Consider the following 19,416-nt stretch of genomic DNA (forward strand, 5'->3'; position numbering starts at 1 on the left):
TGTAACCATTAATTTCATATCATGTAACATAAGTATTTGAGTACATTCACATGAGTCTATAACATATATCAAATCATATGTAAACATATATAACTTATGCATATTTTTATAAATACCATAATGTATGCATGTTTATAATTATTAGACTATGATATTAACCTAGGAAATATACTTATCACAAGTCTTACGTCCATTGAATTATACTTATATTATGCACTCACCTTGGCCTCACTAAATTCCAAATCCACTTCAATGATTTCCTTTCTTTCGATCAAATCTTAACTCGGTGGTTGTTTTGAAACTATATTATGCACTCACCTTGGCCTCACTAAATTCCAAATCCACTTCAATGATTTCCTTTCTTTCGATCAAATCTTAACTCGGTGGTTGTTTTGAAACTTGTTTGCTCTCAATGTCTACATAATCATACATTGATACATATCAGTATTCCAATTAGCATACTCTGATTTCATTTCTTATACTAAAGGAATAAGAGAATCGTATTTTCTTTTTAAAGTAGGTATCGATACCCTCTATAGGGTATCGATACATCCGTTAACTGAGGTATCGGTACCATGCCTAGGTATCGATACCCATATAGCATTCTGTAATTTTTCGTTCAATAGGGTATTGATACCTTCCTTAGGGTATCAGTACCCCTAGTATCGATACATGTTCTTCAGGTATCGATACCCCTTGAATATCTTCCTAAATTTTACTCTTGAAGTATCGGTACCTGTTGAATGGGTATCGATACCCCTTGCCCAGAAATCACTTTTTGTTCCCGAAAATTACTTCATTTCAGCTCAAATGCTTCCTATTTCATCCCCTTACATATTCCTAACTCACATACACATGATTAAACCCATTACTACTCATTTATCACCTCTTAAACCTCAAAATCTAATCATCCATATGAAATTTAAGAATTACACCAACTTTGCAACATGTTCTAATTCCAATTCTAACATTTCATACTTCTTAAATAGGTTGATGACAAGTCAAATTTAGTCTCAAACTTCATTAAAGAACCATCTTCCAAGATTTCACTTATTGCCCTCTTTTCTTTAATCCCTTCTATTCTATTCATCTTAATGTTTTAAGACAATTTAAGCATTCTTTAAGCTTAATTATCACTTAATGATCAAAACCAAACTTGAATTTCAACTAATTATCAACTAACAATAAAACTTACCTTTTGGGGCCTTCATGTATGAAGAAGATATTTCTGGAAGCTTAGATTTTTGGCTTCCTTGCCTTCCACGCGGGTTAATATAACCATAACCCAAAATTAAATTGTTCTTTGCCAATGACTATTTTGTCATTTAATTCCTTCTTCTTTGTAATTCAATCATACACAACATTTCTCATATAAGTCCTTGAAGTATTCAATTATTCTACTTTAGTTACCAAATTCTGAAATTTTACAATTTAATCACTAACCCAATATTGAGGATGTTACACACTAAATTTCTAAAATTTATATTTTTGTCACTAACCTGTTTTGGGATGTTACAGTTCGATTCGATTAAAATATTTTGAATTTTTTTTATTTGGTTAACGGTTACAGGAAAAAATTCAGTTAATGGATTTTGGGTAATTTGATTCAGTCGGTTAACCGAATTAATCGATTGAATTCCCTTACTTGACGCCTTTTGGAGTGCCACCAAACTATGTTATTGTGCATGCATGTGATATGAAGAAAAAGTCTTGTAATTCAGACATGTTTTAGAAGTTGACTGTTCTAAACAACTTTTTTCTTTGGTTTGTCCTCCCATTTTTAAGGTTTTGCCTTAACTAATTCGAATTGATTCGCGTCGCAAATCTAACTTCAGTATATGGATAATCCAGTTCTAGATAACTTTCAATAATAATACAAAATTCTATTGAAAAATAATAATTTTCCATATATTAAGCCAAATATTTTTCCAACAAATTATCTAAAAAACTTACCATTAAAATTAGAGATACGGATGATTCAGACTCAAGAGAATTTGTATTGTCCGATATCCTGTCTCACCTTTAGGTTACCAATTTGGGCCACTTGTTTTAAATCCGTTGAGATAGGAGCTAATGAAAGTACAAGTTTGGGTCCATATTGGCCCACGTATTACTATGTTTGCTGTGTTCTTAACCATACGATGACGACATCCGTAAATCAGTCAGTACCCATATTCACGTGTGCTTAAAACAATTTTATTTTTCCTCCACAGATGGATTAGAGGAATTTTATAAGACTGATGTCTCTTAAAATTTTTAAATTTTATATAATTTAAATATTTTATATATTTTATTAATAATTTATTTTTATCTTTTAAAGTTATACTTTTATGTTTAAACTAAAATTTTCTATCCACTCCTATCCACACCAGCATATATCATTTTTAAACTTTTACTATATTACATCTTCTCATATTAATAGCAAACGCTGTTTGCACATGCTTCCTCATAACATAATATATATTGTATATGTAAATTAATTTGTCCAACAAGAGCAACAACAATGTCGCAAAATTTCGAAAATTAGAATTTTTTATCAAGTGATTTCGTTGATTAAAGGAAGTATTAATTTTTTCTGAAATTTTAAGGTCAAATAACGGTATTTAGAGATGTGTGTTGTTAATAACTTAAAAAGATTTCAAAAATATTATCTTATAATCACCTTGATTTATTTAAGAAATGGATTGTTCTATTAGTTTTTCTAACCAACATCTTATTACTTCTAATAACTTCAATGTTTTTTTTTCATCGATATGATATCTTATTGATGATTAGTCTTCCTAATATATTGGACCGAACTCTACTATATTTGATATTGGTTTTTTAACATTAATTTGACGCATCGCTTTCAAGTAACACGCGTGTCCTAGAACCTCGGGCTTTTACTATCAGCGTCAACTATTATTGCTGGAACAACACTTAAAGTAGGTCAAGGTTTGCCCTCTTGTTAGAGATGGTAAAACAACAACAATAACAAAACTCAATTCCCATATGCAATGGGGTTGTTAGAGATGGTAAAAGAAAAAGTAAAAGTTTTTCTAACTAGCAAGATAAATATTTTAGTTTAACTATAATCACATCATTGTTTGTTTCGAAAATGGAGAAGAACAACTGACATAAGACAAGATTAGTAATGCTAGGGCAGGTAAAGTAGGATCATATGTTGGGAAAGAGTGAATTCGAAAGTCACTAAACCAGGGAACAAGACATGAGTTGACATGACCAGAGGTACCATTGTGCCACATCACACATATTCCACACCACATGTCATGTTCAGCCTAATATGGTGAGCATCAAAGAATGGGCCCATTGTTCTCTAAACCCACGTGTAATTGTCTTCCCCATCAACCACATCCTCCTAGGACCTTTTTTCTCACATGGGTTGTTTCGTTCCTGTCGTTTTTTTTCTCTTTGATGCATAATATGAGAAACTGTTTTCATCCCCTTGTATGGTATGTGATCCGACGTTCCTGGATTAAACCGTCGAAACCCTCATCTCGGCCGTCCATTTGGTCCACAGTCCGTCCGTCAGTCCACACTTGGCGTCTTCAATACCATCTGCTGTGTTTGTTTCTTCAATTGGGACACCTAAACTCCATGGCTGCCCCCACATTGTCACAGGCATGACAGCCGTATCAGTTGCTGTCTTGAACCCAAGTCCAGGGCACGAGACGAGAACCGTATTTTCCATTAAAAAGAAAATTATAGTGGGTTGGAGCGGTATATGAAGCAGGCCAAGCTCACATATCAACTGAACTTGTTTTTCTTTTAGGCCCAGCCAAAGCCTAGTTTATTTATCTATTTTAGACATAAGGCTAGAGTTGTAATTGGCCCTGAAACATTGCTTGCTTAACTCGAGGGTGTGTGCCTCATGTAATATTGAGAATGCAATGTTAACTTCTTCACTAGATATATATTATTTTAATTTTTACTCATCTTTCATTTGTGATTTAATCTTTAATATTTAATTTATTTTGTTAGATTTGAATTTATGATCTAACACCACATTTTACCAGACCAACAAGTAGTTGGGACTTAACTTTTTAATTTATAGTTTGGATTTATATTATATTATAATAATGAAAGTCGTTTCTTGTATTAGGACGCATGTAGTCGAACGTAGCAAAAATAATAAAATCCGATAGCCATTCAATAGAAGTTTTTTAGAAAGAGAAGGAAGTGAAATCACTCTAGGATAACACAACCCACTCTTGCTTTACGCAAAGTCATCAAGTGGATGAGTAGGAAACTTTGAATTGAAATTAATAGTGAATATTGTACATATCTAAATAATTACTTTTTAATTGATAATTGACTAATCACATTTTAATTAACTTTATTTAAAAATCTCTTCATAAAAAACATGTGGAAATTTAGAAAGGCAAAAGCAAAAGAAGTGAGTTGGACATTTAGAAAAACAAAAACCATCTTATAATTAGCCAACCATAATCCGTTCTTCTACTATAGCTGGCTGCATTGTATTCCCTTTCACAGTAACACTAACAAAATATAGATACACATTTCGTTTTGCAGGTCCCACAACCCACTAAACCAAAAATCACAGCCTTCCGCCCACCACAAAAGTAAAGGTGCTTCCATCATTGATCCAACTACAAAGGAAAAAACAAGAGCATATTAGATGACCTTTGAAAATTCCTTCCCCTTGTGAACTTTGCCAATACATCAATGGCCTGCTTGAAATTTTTTATATGCATTTGACATTGAGGGGGGGGGAAGCAAAGCCCCCCAAAAAATGAGCTGAAAAGAAGAGTCAAATAAGGCTATGGCATCCGACTTTGATAGCACTTTGATGACAGAAAGCAACTTATTTAACGTGTGGGGTACCCACGAATAGGGTCGACTATGGGGTGCGTACCTTTTTCTGTCTTGCTTTGTTTCTCAGGTGAGGAGTCTATGGAGGAGGGTTTGGTTCTGGCTTAACAACGGAGGAGGTGTCTGGAGGCTGTGTGTGGTAAATTGCGGTGGCCAGCGAGATTGGCATGATGCAAAGGGCTTTCGATTGAAGGAATTGCATGGCGGCTCCGACGTTTTCTTCCATCAGCTTAGCTACTTGTCTCTCTGTGCCATCATTTGACCATTTCTCCCACACCGGTTGGCTTCTTCTACCCTCACCACTTTCATCCTGCTGATGCAAAAAAGAATGCTCCAATTGCCTTGAATCATTGAATGAATACCTAATCCAAATAAAAATGTCCTACATTACATTTGCATGAATGAGTACTTATTTATTACCTCAACTGATGATAGTGGGATATCCGTTACGAGCAGTGCCACTGCACCAGCTGCGCCCAACCTACTCATGCTCAAGACCTGTTACATAAGTAATCACATAAGGTCGTTTGTCTTTACTTCTTTAAATGATTTTACAAGCTATTACACAAACATAATAGATCCTACATATTAAGTGTGAGAATACCAGAAATGATTTTGTCATTGTCACCCTTTGAACTCGTAAAATTTCTGATATAATAGCATGAACCTCAACTTCTTTCGGTAAAACATATTGCAAAGCCATAAAAATGTTCATTTAGACTTAATCAGGACTTGAATTCCTTGAAGAGATGGTAAAAGCTAGAGAAGACAAATCTATGATGTTTTAGCAGTATTTTTCAAGAAAAGGGATATAAGACTCGAATATATTGATTGAGGAAAACATCTAAAAGTAGAATGCAAATTCATGTAATATGAAACCTAGACTGATCCCATAATTATGAGTGGCATTATGATATGCAGTAAAGAAAAAGTCTGAATTATAGAATCACACAGGTAAATAGAGTTATGATACCTTAACTTGGAGCCTCAGGAACTTCACATAATCTACAATTTCATCAAGCATGGCTGCTCTATCAGTCTACACAAAGAAAATACGTCACTACCAATCGAAGTAAGATGCATTATACACAGTTAAACTTTCTCATGGTTACCCCTCCCCAGACACAAATCTACAATAAAGGCACCCATGTCTCAAAGTGATCCCTATAACAATAATCAATTTAGCTTAAGTTATACAACAATAATCAACTGTGAAGTTATTCAATTACTAGCTATTCAACATCTGTAGACACTTCAATTAATAAACAATGAAGTTAACTTTAAATGAGTGCGCAAACCCTCAAAAAAATAATAAGCTAAAAACAGTTCTAAAGCTTTAACATCACCAGTTTAGATGTAAAAGTATTACAAGGTTATAAAAGATGAAGCGGATTATTGCTGCTGATAAGTGCATGCTCCTTACTAATATTGATTTAGAAAGAGATCAGTTAACAACCTTTTTCTGGTCAACCTAACAATTGCATCATTTGGGGATAAAAGTTCCAATATAAGAAACAAGTACTTATTCAGGATGTTGCCTAAACATATACCGAAAAATCATGTCATTGCTCAAGTAAATTTATGAATGATGAAAAGGAATTGACCTTGTTTACACTAGGAACAAGTTCCTGCAGTGCCCGGATTCTTTCGGCAATTCTTTCCCTGCGCAACTGTTCCAATGGACAAATTGAATAGTTTAAATGTTAAGCTGTAGTTGCAACTTGCAACCATTGGTAGGGCAGGACAGCAGATTCACTTTTGCAATATCAAGCTTACCCGTTCAGCAATGCTGTGCGGATCTGTGGCCTGTCCTCGTCTAGCCCGCACCCTCGGACGCATTGCTGGTGGATGTGGTGCGGCAGCAACAGTAGCTGGTGTGGGTTGGCCATGGAAAACCTGGAAAGTTATATAAATCAAATCACCGATTATAGAATTTACAGAATAAGGTAAAACTAACATCAACACCATCTTTTCTCTCCCGCACCATCTCGCCTCTCGTCAAGAAAAGAAAAAAGGGGAAAATGAAGGAACATCAGTATAGCATATAAATGTTCGAGGATAACTAGGTAGGGGCAGGCACATGGACAATTAAACCAAGTCCAAAATTTCTAAAACTAGATTGAGAAAACATAAGTTCAATACAAATTAAGGAACCAACGACCATCTACCAGTCATTTACTGACCCTAGCTTATAAGTTTCAAACTTCAACCATATGTCCTCTAGAAAAGTAGATCTTTCATTTTTGGAGTAAGCTTAGTTGCTAGTGCAAGTTTGCAGCTAATCTGGGGTCGAATAAGACTCAACTTCGATTGAATAATTATACACTGCCAATTAGATTATGTCAGTTAAAATCCTTGAAGAACTTTCATGTATTCTTCCATTGGTCAAATACCACAACTTGGAATCTCACAACAGTTTTCACCCGCTCCATATATGTCGTGTTTTCTTTGTCTCCTCTGCTATTAGACACACACATTCGTCATACTAACATGGTGATAATAAAAAAATCAAACAGACAAATTCTCTGTCACCCACAGTTGAAAATGCAAAAAAGAAAAAAGAGTTCATCCAAATTGGTAGAGGTCATTTTTGGGAACCAAACAAACAGAACGACAAAATGGCAAATTATTAAATGGAATACATATATTTTAAATTATTAATTTTTCCTTACATTTTTTACTGAAGAGGCTCTGCCATCAACCACCTCGTCGAGCAAGCGCTTACCACTACCGGAAGCTTCCTCTGGATTCAAAAGCCCACCCTTTCCTTGCTCCAAGCTCAACCCCAAAGGGAAAACCTGTCCGAGAAACGCACCGCCTCCCCGCCGCCGGTTGCGCCGATGTCTCCGGTGGCACCACCGGAGCTGAGCTGCAGAAGCATTGGCGCTCCAGCCGTCGAGGCGTTTCCAGACAATCTACCGTCGGGTCCCGCTAAGCCAGTGTCAGTGTGCGCGAAGTTAGGGAGTCCGAGGATTTGGTCGAAGAAATCATCGGCGGAGGACTCGTTGGGGTTATTAGCCATGGAATTGAAGTGAGTTAAAGTGGCGAGTTAAGGCTACCGAAGGGAATCTACATGCAAAAAGGAAATGGCTAAAGAGAAATGAACCCAAAAAAAAATAAAAAGAGAGCGAATGTAGAAATTTTCTTTTCTTTCGATTAATCTTTCTTTGACAGTGAGATCACTGGAAAGAGGAGAATTGGAGTGCTAGTTTAGCTTGGCTAAGGATTGCTTGGTTTTTCTTTTTCTTTGGGAAAGAAAACGGGAGGGGCCGAGGGGGACGTAAAATATTACTTTCATGGGTAAACCACTCATAGTAACTGAATTAAAAGTTTTGATCCATTTTAGTATATAAACTTTCATTTTTTTCAAAATCATACTAAAGTTTAACTTTTATTTTATTTTAGGGTTTATACAAAAATAAATGTCTAAACTTTACTTCAAAAAATGATTTGGTGCCTAAAGAATTTTTTGCTAAAATTCGGTTCCTAGCGTTTTCTCAGTTATACTTTTAAGTGTCTACCGATATATTTTTTAAATTTTTATTTTTGAATAATAAACATATTGTTTAAAAAAGAAAGAAAATTAAAAACCTTAATTTATTTATTAAAAAAATCTCAATTTTTTACTGAAACTATAAAAAATTCTAAAAAAAACTAAAATCTCTCACTTCAATCCCTATTACCAATCATCGTCAACCATTTCAACCATCATCGTCATCGTTAAAAGGTCACCCACCCGTCGTCACTCACCCATTGATCAATTGTTGCCCTCATTGTCACTCAAATCCCCTAAATATCTAAAATCTCATATATCCAAATTCCTAATCCTTTATAATCTTAATCCCCAAGATAGAACGACGGAGGAGGAGCGACGGAGTGACGGTGAGAAACATGACCACTTGGTTTTTTATTGGAATTTCACTGTAATTTGAATGGTGGTGGCAGTGTGCTTATGTACGTCGAGATCGGTCGAAATTAATGAAGAACAACTACAGTGTCTTAAAATCCGACGAACCTTTAAATCCTTCTCCACGATAAACAGTGACAGAATACGACGAAAGACTAAGGGGAGAACAAGTTTTTGGTTTTTATTTTTTTAATAAAAATATTTTTTTAAATAAATTCTCAAAATTACAAAATATGACATATGTCATTTAATAGAGAATTTTAACGACGATTAACATCCATATACTTAAAAGTAACGAAGAAAACATTAGCAATCTATTTTTAACGATTTTGTTTAAATATTAAAATATTTTTTTATGTATAATTTAGATACTTATTTTCTTGTATTAACCTTTATTTTATGAGAAAATAACCTCAGTGACCAAAAATCCCATATAATATACGATTTTAACCAACTTTTTCCGGATTTGCCAAAATGACCAACAAAATCGCAATGTGATCGCTAATTCGCAACGCGATCTCCATTATCGCAAATTCGCGTTGCGATAGTTGAAAAATCGCGTTGCGATGGTCTATCGTTGCGATTTTCCCAATTCGCAATGCGAATAAGTAAATCGCAACGCGAATTGGGAAAATCGCAATGCGATACTGACTATCGCAATGCGATACAGACTCTCGCAATGCGATAATACAAAATCGCAACGAGATACTGACTTTCGCAATACGATTCTGACTTTCGCAACGCGATTTACATAGCGCCATTCGTATTAACGTGTATTTTTTTTTCAAATTCCAAACACGAATTTTTTCTTAAAAATCGGAAACTGAACGTCCAGTAATCGCAACTCATACCTCAAACCCAAAATCACAACACTCATCTCATCTCCATCTCTCACTCTCTACGGCGAAATCCACCCAAAATCACAACACTCATCTCATCTCCATCTCTCACTCTCTACGCGAAATCCATCCCCATATCCGAAGATTCCGTCCCCATCGCCGGCGAAATCCCTCACAACCATTCACAATCAAAAATCCTCACAATCATTCAGAAATGGAAAATCAAAAATCCCTCACAATCATTCAGAAATGGAAAATCAACCTCCGAGGGTTAGTTTTGTTTTATTTTTATTTTGAAATTTTTGCATTATTTTAGGTTTTTCATATTGAGATTGATGATAAGTTTACTGGTAATTTCAATAATAGATTAACCATTTCACTTAGATTTCTTATTAAATTCATTTGATTGCTGCCAATACTGCTAAACTGTTTAGCCTATGAAGTTAGTATTTGTCTTTGTTTTGTCTTTTGGTTGAAGTAATGCAGAAGAAGAATAGTTTCGAGAATGAAAATCGCAACGCGGAAATAACTATCGCAACGAGAGAATCGCAACGCGAAATAAAATCGCAACGCGAAACCAAAATCGCGTTGCGATTTTCATTTCGCGTTGCGATTCTCTCGTTGTGATAGTCATTTCGCGTTGCGATTCTCTCGTTGCGATAGTCATTTCCGCGTTGCGATTCTTATTATCTCGTTGCGATTTTCATTTCAACCAAAAGACAAAACAGTGTTGCAAATTTTAGTTTCAAGAATAAACTATTTATGTTTATTGTTTTTGGTATATCTTGACAGTGTAGTTTTTGGTATATCTAACTTGGTATGTTTATTGTTTTTGTAGAAAATTTTTTCGGCTTCATTGACATTAAGGAATAAAGTTAGCCTAGCCACTACAATTGCTTCGAAGCTTTCACCTGCACAAAGAAAATTGTTTGAGGAAACCTGCTTCGGGTCATGGCTGAGAGTACAGCATCCGGGTGGAGATGCTAATTTGACCCATTTGTGGCTTCAGACCATGACTAGCAATCTACCCGACAGTATACAACGTGGTGAGGAAGAGATATGGTTTCATTTTCCACGGCGTATACTTGTTTTGGGCGGAAGGAGTTCTGCTTAATCACTGGTCTACGATTTGGACATGATGTAGGCCGGTACACTCGTCATATCACCCGCCCATCATGGTTATCCAGGGTTTTTCCTGATGAGTCAATAGAGAAGCCGAACTTACACGTCGACGACATGAAGAAATTGTTTAATAAGAAATGATTTTACTCGGATGAATGACGTCGATGTTGTCCGAGTATGCCTTCTACTACTTTGTATGCCGGCTTTTTAGGCAGAGAGGCCAGACAACCTATTCCTCAGGAGCTAATATTATTGGTAGAGGACCTAAATGCATGGAATCTGTTTCCATGGGGTTCGTATATATGGAAAGCTACCTGGACTAAGTTGTCGTCTGCCTTTGATGACCGCAAAAGTTTGCGGGGCGATGGGTCGAAATACACTTTGTCAGGCTTTGTTTGGGCCTTTAAGGTAAGAATTTCTATATAATGTTTTCAAAATTATAATTAATTATTTAACAATTACTAATGTTTGTTATTATATTGTTTGTAGATTTGGATATTCGAGGCCTTTCCCGCCATGAAGACATATGCAATAAAAACTTCAAATGATATTCCCAGGGCTATTTCCTGGAAGAAGAAACGTCTGTTGGATTGGGAAGACTTAATACCATATGCGACAATAAATAATGTAAGTTAACACAAATACTATCATATATAAACAAGTTATTAATAGTAGACGTTTAACTTTGTTTGAGTTTTTATATTTTTAGGAGGCCAACATTCCATTAATGAGACTGACACCCACGGAGGCTGAGCTTGCCACTGATTGGTGGCAAGCTAGTCAGTGTTTTCTTGATGGCCCACCCTCCACTTCGAGAGCCATCACCTCACCCAGAGCCATCACCTGATCGACCCGACTATACACCTCTACAATGAGAGCCATCACCTATCCCGTCACATCATCGAGCCTCTTCTCCACCATCACCTCATGATAGGCGACCGAAAAAGATGCCACACTTCTATCTCCCTGTTCTCCACCTCCACGGGATGAGTCAAGGGAGTTACGTGATGAGGTCAATGCCTTGCGTGAGGAGATCGGTACTCTACGCGATAACGATGGTGCATGGAGTGTGGATGTGTCTACTTTACGTGGTGAGGTTGCCGCTCTACGTGAGATGGTAGTATCATTGTAGAATGAGGTTCATACTCTACGCAAGAGGTAAGTTTAAGATTTCCATATTTAACTTGATGATAAATTTACTCGTAATTTCACTTAAATTAACCATTTCACTTAGATTGCTTAGTAAATTTATTCGGTTGCTGCCAATACTGCTAAACTGTTTATTAACACTGTGAAGTTAGTATTTGTCTTTTTGTTTTGTCTTTTGGTTGAAGTAAATTTATTCGGTTGCTGCCAATTCTGCTAAACTGTGTATTCTTTAACACTGTGAAGTTAGTATTTGTCTTTGTTTTGTCTTTTGTATTTAATATTATTAGCGGACCGATAAGGTGGATGCTTTACGTCGGTTTTTCTTGCACGACAGAGTTCACGCATCAGACGGCGTGCACGTGCTTCTTCAACGATGACAGTGGCCTCTTGAACGGTGAGGGGGGACTCTTGAGGGAGGATAGGGGCCTCTTGAACGATTGGGGACTCTTGAGGGATGACAGGTGAGTCGGGCTTCTTCTGCGGAGTCTTTCGCACCATTGGGGTGAACGGAGACTAATAGCACGTCCACCGTCTGATGCGTGAACTCCGTCGTGCAAGGAAAACCCGACGTAAAGCATCCACCTATCGGGCTGCTAAAAAAATAATAAATCAGTAAATAAACAGACATGATATTAAACAAAGACAAATATGTTTCAAACTAGCATTGTATTCACCCAAGTATTATCTATCATAGTTCACAAAATGCTCAGAAAACATTCCAGAACTAAGCACTTATTTAAACATTTAAAAGGATAACATATATAAACATTCCGAAGAAGAATAGTTTACTTTCGCAGCACGAAACTTAAATCGCAACGCGAAAATGACTATCGCAATGCGGAAATGGCTATCGCAATGCGAAATGAAAATCGCAACGACAAAATCGCAATGCGAAATGAAATCGCAACGACAAAATCGTAACGCGAACACAAATCGCATTGCGATTTCATTTCGCATTGCGATTTTGTCGTTGCGATTTCATTTCGCATTGCGATTTCGTTGTGATTTTCTTTCGCATTGCGATAGCCATTTTCCGCGTTGCGATAGTCATTTTCATGTTGTGAAAGTAACTATTCTTCTTCTGTAAATTGAAACTTGAATGGATTGCATTCTTCAACCAAAACAAAACAAAACCAAAAAAAACAAATACTAACAAAAATAGTTTAGCAGTATGGCAGCAACCGAATGAATTACGAGTATGAAAAACTTAAACTTACCTCGTTGCGTAGAGTATGAACCTCATTCTGCAACGATACTACCATCTCACGTAGAGCGGCTACCTCACCGCGTAATGTAGACACCTCAACACGCCATGCACCATCGTCTTTTTGTAAAGTACCGACCTCCTCACGCAAGGCATTGACCTCATCACGTAACTCCCCTAACTCATCCCTTGAGGTGGAGGTGGAGAACAGGGAGATAAACGTCGTGGCATCTTTGCCGGTCGCCTATCTTGCGGTGATGGTGGAAGAGGCTCGATGATGTGACAGAATAGGTGATGGTGTCGTTGTGGAGGTGTATAGTCGGGTCGATCAGATGATGGCTCTGGGTGAGGTGATAACTCTGGGCGAGGTGATGGCTCCCGAAGTGGAGGCTGCTCATCAACCGTTCCATCAAAAAAACGCTTACTAGCTTGCCACCAATCAGTGGCAAGCTCAGCTTCTGTGGGTGTCAGCCTCTGTAGAGGAGTGTTGGCCTCCTAACAATATAAAAGCTCAAACAAAGTTAAATGTGTACTAGTAATAACTTGTTTATAAACATATGGTAGTATTTATGTTAACTTACATTATTTATTGTCGTATACCGTAGTAAATCTTCCCATTGCAAGGTCCGTTTCCTCTTACAGGAAATAGCCCTGGGAATATCATTTGAAGTTTTTATTGCATATGTCTTCATGGCGAAAGGCCTCAAATATCCAATCTACAAACAATATAACAAACATTAGTAATTGTTAAATAATTACTTATATTTGGAAACATTATATAAAAATTCTTACCTTAAAGGCCCAAATAAAGCCTGTCAAAGTGTATTTGGAACCATTGCCATGCAAACTTTTTCGATCATCCAAGGCAGACGATAACTTATTCCATGTAGCTTTCCATAAATACGAGCCCCACGGAAACAGGTTCCACGCATTTAGGTCTTCTACCAATTTGATTAGATCATTTGGAATAGGTTGTCTGGCCTCTCTGCCTAAAAAGCCGGCATGCAAAAGAATTAGAAGGCATACTCGGACAACGTCGACGTCATCCATCCCAGTAAAACCATCTTTCTTATTCAACAATCTTGTCAGGTCTTCTACGTATAGATTCGGCCTCTCCAGCTCAAGAAAAACCCGGGATAGCCATGATGGGCGGGTAATGTGTCTAGTGTACCGACCTACATCATCGTGTCCAAAGCGTAGACCGGTGATTAAGCAAAACTCCTCCCGCCCAAAACACGTATACGCCGGTGGAAAATCAAACCATATCTCTTCATCACGACATTGTATAGTCTCTGGTAGATCGCTAGTCATGGTTTGAAGAAACAGGTGTGTCAACATCGCATCTCCACCGGGATGTTGTACTTTCAGCCATGGCCCGAAGCATGTATCCTCAAACATTTTTCTTTGTGCAGGTGAAAGCTTCGACGCAATTGTTTTGGCCAGGCTGACTTTATTTCTTAAGGTCAATTGAGCCGAATAAAGTTCTACAAAAATAATAACATACTAAGTTAGATATACCAAAAACTACACTGTGAAGATATACCAAAAACAATAATAAACATAAAGAGTAGTAGTTTATTCTTCAACTTAAATTTGCAACACTGTGAATTTCGTATTTGTCTTTGTTTTTGGTTAAGTAATTCAATTCATTCAAGTTTCAATTTGCAGAAAAAAATAGTTTCTGAAAATGAAAATTGCAACACGAAAATGACTATCGCAACGCGAATTTGACTATCGCAACGAGAGAATCGCAACGCGAAACTAAAATCGCGTTGCGATTTGCATTTCGCGTTGCGATTCTCGGTTGATTTAATAAGCAATCTAAATGAAATGGTTAATCTATTATTGAAATTACCAGTAAACTTATCATCAATTTCAATATAAAAAACCTAATAATAATGCAAAAATTTCAAAAAGAAAATAATTAAAAAAACTAACCCTCGTTGGTTGATTTGGTTGATTTTCCATTTCTGATTGTGAGGGTGGCTCTGAGAGATGGAGATAGACGGATTTCTCCGGAGATGGGGACGGATTTCGTCGGAGATGGGTGAGAGAGTGAGAGATGGAGATGAGACTGAGTTGTGATTTTAGGTTTTAGGTTATGAGTTGCGATTACGGGATATACTGTGGACGGTTCAGTGTTCCAATATATTAATATTCGTGTTTGGAATATGTATTATCGCGTTGCGAAAGTCAGAATCGCGTTGCGAAAGTCAGTATCTCGTTGCGATTTTGTATTATCGCATTGCGATAGTCAGTATCGCATTGCGATTTTCCCAATTCGCGTTGCGATTTACTTATTCGCATTACGAATTGGGAAAATCGCAACGATACTGTAGACCATCGCAACGCGATTTTCAACTATCGCAACGCGAAATGCAACGCGAATTTGTGATAATGGAGATCGCGTTGCGAATTAGCGATCGTATTGCGATTTTGTTGGTCATTTTGGTAAATCTAAAAAAAGTTAATTAAAATCGTATATCATATGAGATTTTTGGTCACAGATTATTTTCTCTTATTTTATTATCCCTTTGTTAAAAAATTATCAAATAGCTGCGCTCCGCTTCGCTGGCCATAATATCTCATGCCTTGACATAACTTCTGTCGATCGATGAAACCAAAACTTTTAGCTTGCCCCTTTCTCACCCTAACGAAATTCGACTTTCGTTTCATTAAAAAAAGCGTCTCAATCTCCCGAACTCTTCCTGCAGTAGACTTTTTATGATTGTTCCCACATAAATGATAAAACAAGAAGCAACGGTGAAAAAGGGCGAATTGCAGATTGGGGAGAAAGAGAAAAGTAAAACGATGAATTCTGTGTTCTTAGCTGACGATTTCTCTGACTGCTCCTGGGCGGCTCCGGATTCCAACGCTGCGGCTGGGATGAGTCGAAGCCATTCCGAGTGGGCGTTGGAAAGGTTTCTGGAAGAATTTTCTGGTGCGGGCGAGACTGTGATCGGTCCGTCCTCGGCGGCACCTCAGCCGTCCGTTTCGAAAGCTGAAGAAGGTGATGCTGTGGTTGAGATAAAAAATCCTAACAACCAGAATCATAATCCTCCGCCGTCTGATCCAACACCGACAGTCTCGATTGATTCCGATGAGTTCCGCTCGATCCTAAAGAGCAAGCTCGAACTAGAATGCGCCGCGGTTGCTCTCTCTCGTGTATTTCTCTCTTCTCTAGAATCCTCGTTTTCAACATGGATTTATTATTATATACTATCATTAGTACTTTAAGTTTTTCCCTTTTTTTTCTCTTCAAACAAATATTCAGCCGTTAGCTGTGAAGGCAGAAGATTCGTCTGCCCAAGCTGAAAATCGCGCACTTCAATCGGGATCAAAAGTTCAAGGTAAGATTTTGTTTTGCATGCACTTATTTGATTTGAAAATCATGACCTTCATTTCTGGGTGATTAGCAATGGTTTACTTATGCTATTGTCTTGTTATAATGGGTGGTTGCAACCATTAACTTTGGCCTCTTTATGCATTGGGACAACCTCGACGGTGTTGGGTTGAATGCTATTCATGAAGTCTGGTTTTAGGGCCATCTAGGCACCTAGTGCAATGACATGAACATTTCTTCAGTTTGTGTCGTTCTAGGTTAATTCCAAGTCTCCAATAATGTCTTTTTGGCTGCTTGGTGAACTGTAGGAAACAAAATTAGTTAGGTATTGCTGGAGTCTTCCTGCAGTTTTCATGCATGGTTATACCTTATGATTTCAATATTGCATATTTTCATGGAGTGCCATGTGATTCTATCTCCCATTTATGCTAGTGCTGAAAGAGAAAGGAAGGAAAACAAGAAAAATGATGAAGCATTAGATGAAAGTGGAATTAAATTGCTTTGCTAGATTTGATAATTTTTAGTAGTTAGCTAATTTCACTAGGAAGTCAAACAAGACATGTAACACTACCCTGTTTATACTGCTATGTTTTCCTTCCAACTTTTATTTCTTACAATTTTCGAAGATTTAAACTGTAAGCAATATGCTAGGGAACTTCATAGCCCTTCATTAGAGCTCTTCATGCATTAATTTGGTATACCTTTTCCGATAATTACTTCAAATGATAATTATCTTCTCAATCCTAGCTTCGTCAAAGGTACAAGGACAGGGTGAAGCTGGTGTCACTTCTTGTGGAGTTCTGGTGGAGTCAACTACACAAAAAATCAGGAGTGCAAGTGAGGCAAGCCACAAGTGGATCATCAAGAGAAGACTCAGATAGTGATGACCTTGAAGGAGATACTGAAACAACCGAAACCATGGATGCGGCTGATGCAAAACGTGCAAGGAGGTAACCATGTTTTTAGTGTTGGCTTGTATTAGTGATTGGTTTGAGGGGCTTGAAATGCCATGTGCTTTTGTTTTTTCTATTTTGCGTAACATATTTCCTTCCCTTTCTCTTTTTCTTTGTCCTAATTTAGTAAGATTTGTCTTCTCTATTAAGAAATAGCTATAAGAACTAATTTCTTGTCTTGAACAGAGTCAAATATATATTTCACATATAGAACTTGAGCCTGATGATTCTATAGATTTTATTAAACAAAATGTTATTGTCTTGTCAAACTCAATTCCAGCTCTTGGCAGGAATATGTATCTTTTTCCTTTTTGTGCTTGTCTATTCTATTTTAGAAAATTAATATATTTGTTTAGAAGCACTAGTTCTAAGCATTTATAATCTCTGTCATTACCATGTGTAAACTAATAAATTCATGCTGAGCTAAAATTTTAATTTTCTGGTGCAATCACAAATTACCCACTAGTAATTAGTGAATTAATGATGGATCAGAATGCGGTCAAATCGAGAATCGGCTAGACGATCTAGAAGAAGAAAGCAAGTGCAAATGAATGAATTTGAAGGACAGGTTTTTCTTCCCCTTCCCCTTGATGGTCCCATGCATTCTCTTTTTGTTGTCTTAGTTGATCCTCTAACTGGTTTTTCTAGGTCGGTCAACTAAGAGTCGAACATTCCACATTACTTAACCGTCTAACTGAAATGAATCACAAGTATGATGAAGCTGCTGTTGACAATAGAATTATGAAGGCTGACATTGAGACTTTAAGAGCAAAGGTAAACCATCATTGTTCCTAATTTTGCATTTTCTTATCATGATATAATTATCCTCCTGTCAGTTGACATAGGGTCCTCCTGAAAGTTGAAACCCGACTTCCAAATATATCCCAGAGAATTATTATCCTGACATCATGACATGTGGTCGTGTAAAGTTTTGAAAAGCCCTGGGTGATTCAATTTTCCTTCATCTAAGAGTTAGGGCTTTAATTGGTAAACACATGCTATATTAACAGATTCTCTTGTTTTTTTTGGCAATTTATATGTGCTCAGTTTAAGGGATCTGCTGGACATGTGCAGTACTTATGCGCTGTCACTTCTATGGAGTATTCAAATGTTCTTATACTAAAAATTTATATTCACTACTTGTAAGTCTCTCTAAGTTTACACAACGGATAGACATGATCTATTGTGTTAGTTGATGCATGGAAACTAACTTGTTTGACATCCTGTGTTTAGACTGTTGGCAAATGAGAAGCATAGTCGTGCACCTTTATTCTAGAAACACTGCTGCAGGAGTGATTCTTTTTTATTTACTTGTTATATATTACTATTGATTATGATTGGTGCAACTTTAGTTCTGGGTTGATAATTCAATTTGAAATTTTCAGGTGAAAATGGCTGAAGAAACAGTTAAGCGGGTGACAGGGATTAACCCCGGTCTTCTATCTAGGCCCAATATTCCTAGTGTAGGCATGCCTTTTCTTAGCAGCCCATTGGAAGCATCTACGATTGCTCCTCTACCAATGCAGTCAAACGCTAACCGGTTTTTTCACCCAGTTCCTAGCATTGTTGCACCCATGCATCATAACGGGGTGGACAACTGTTTCGTGGGCAAGACCCTGGTTCCCCCTGATATGACTTCACATACTAAAGTAGGATTGAAGAATGTCACTGAAACATCTACATCTAAGCGTGGACCCAGCTTAGAGGGTGGTCACGATCAGATTGGTCTTGGTTTCCATGCACGTGGACCCATGCCTGGTTGGGAGCCTGGCCATGCTGCTGACAGGAACCACAAGCAAAGTTAGAATATTAGCACCCTTCCTGTTTTCCGGTGTATTTTTTTTCTTAGACGCTCAACTATGGTTAAATATATTGACGGTTATTGACTCACTGCAAATTTTCTTTTAACATCATCTTCAGCGACCGACTATCATGTATGTATCATATAACGACTACCGATCTGTTTATTGAATAAACTTGCTTGCTAAATAGTTCCGTGTAAAATTAGTATATGATGTTCAAGGTGCTAAATCTATTGTTAAGGTTGCCCATTTCAAGTATTAAAG

At 37.1% G+C, this 19,416-nt stretch overlaps 2 pseudogenes; one reads left to right on the forward strand and one right to left on the reverse strand.

Annotated features, from left to right (window-relative positions):
• Window positions 1-4,891: 4,891 nt before the first annotated feature.
• On the reverse strand, window positions 4,892-8,076 carry LOC120177339 (annotated as a pseudogene).
• Window positions 6,275-19,240, forward strand: LOC120177338 (annotated as a pseudogene).
• The last annotated feature ends 176 nt before the right edge of the window (window positions 19,241-19,416 follow it).

Source organism: Hibiscus syriacus, unplaced genomic scaffold, assembly GCF_006381635.1.
Source record: "Hibiscus syriacus cultivar Baekdansim isolate YM2019G1 unplaced genomic scaffold, ASM638163v2 tig00112285_pilon, whole genome shotgun sequence".
Lineage (NCBI taxonomy): Eukaryota > Viridiplantae > Streptophyta > Magnoliopsida > Malvales > Malvaceae > Hibiscus > Hibiscus syriacus.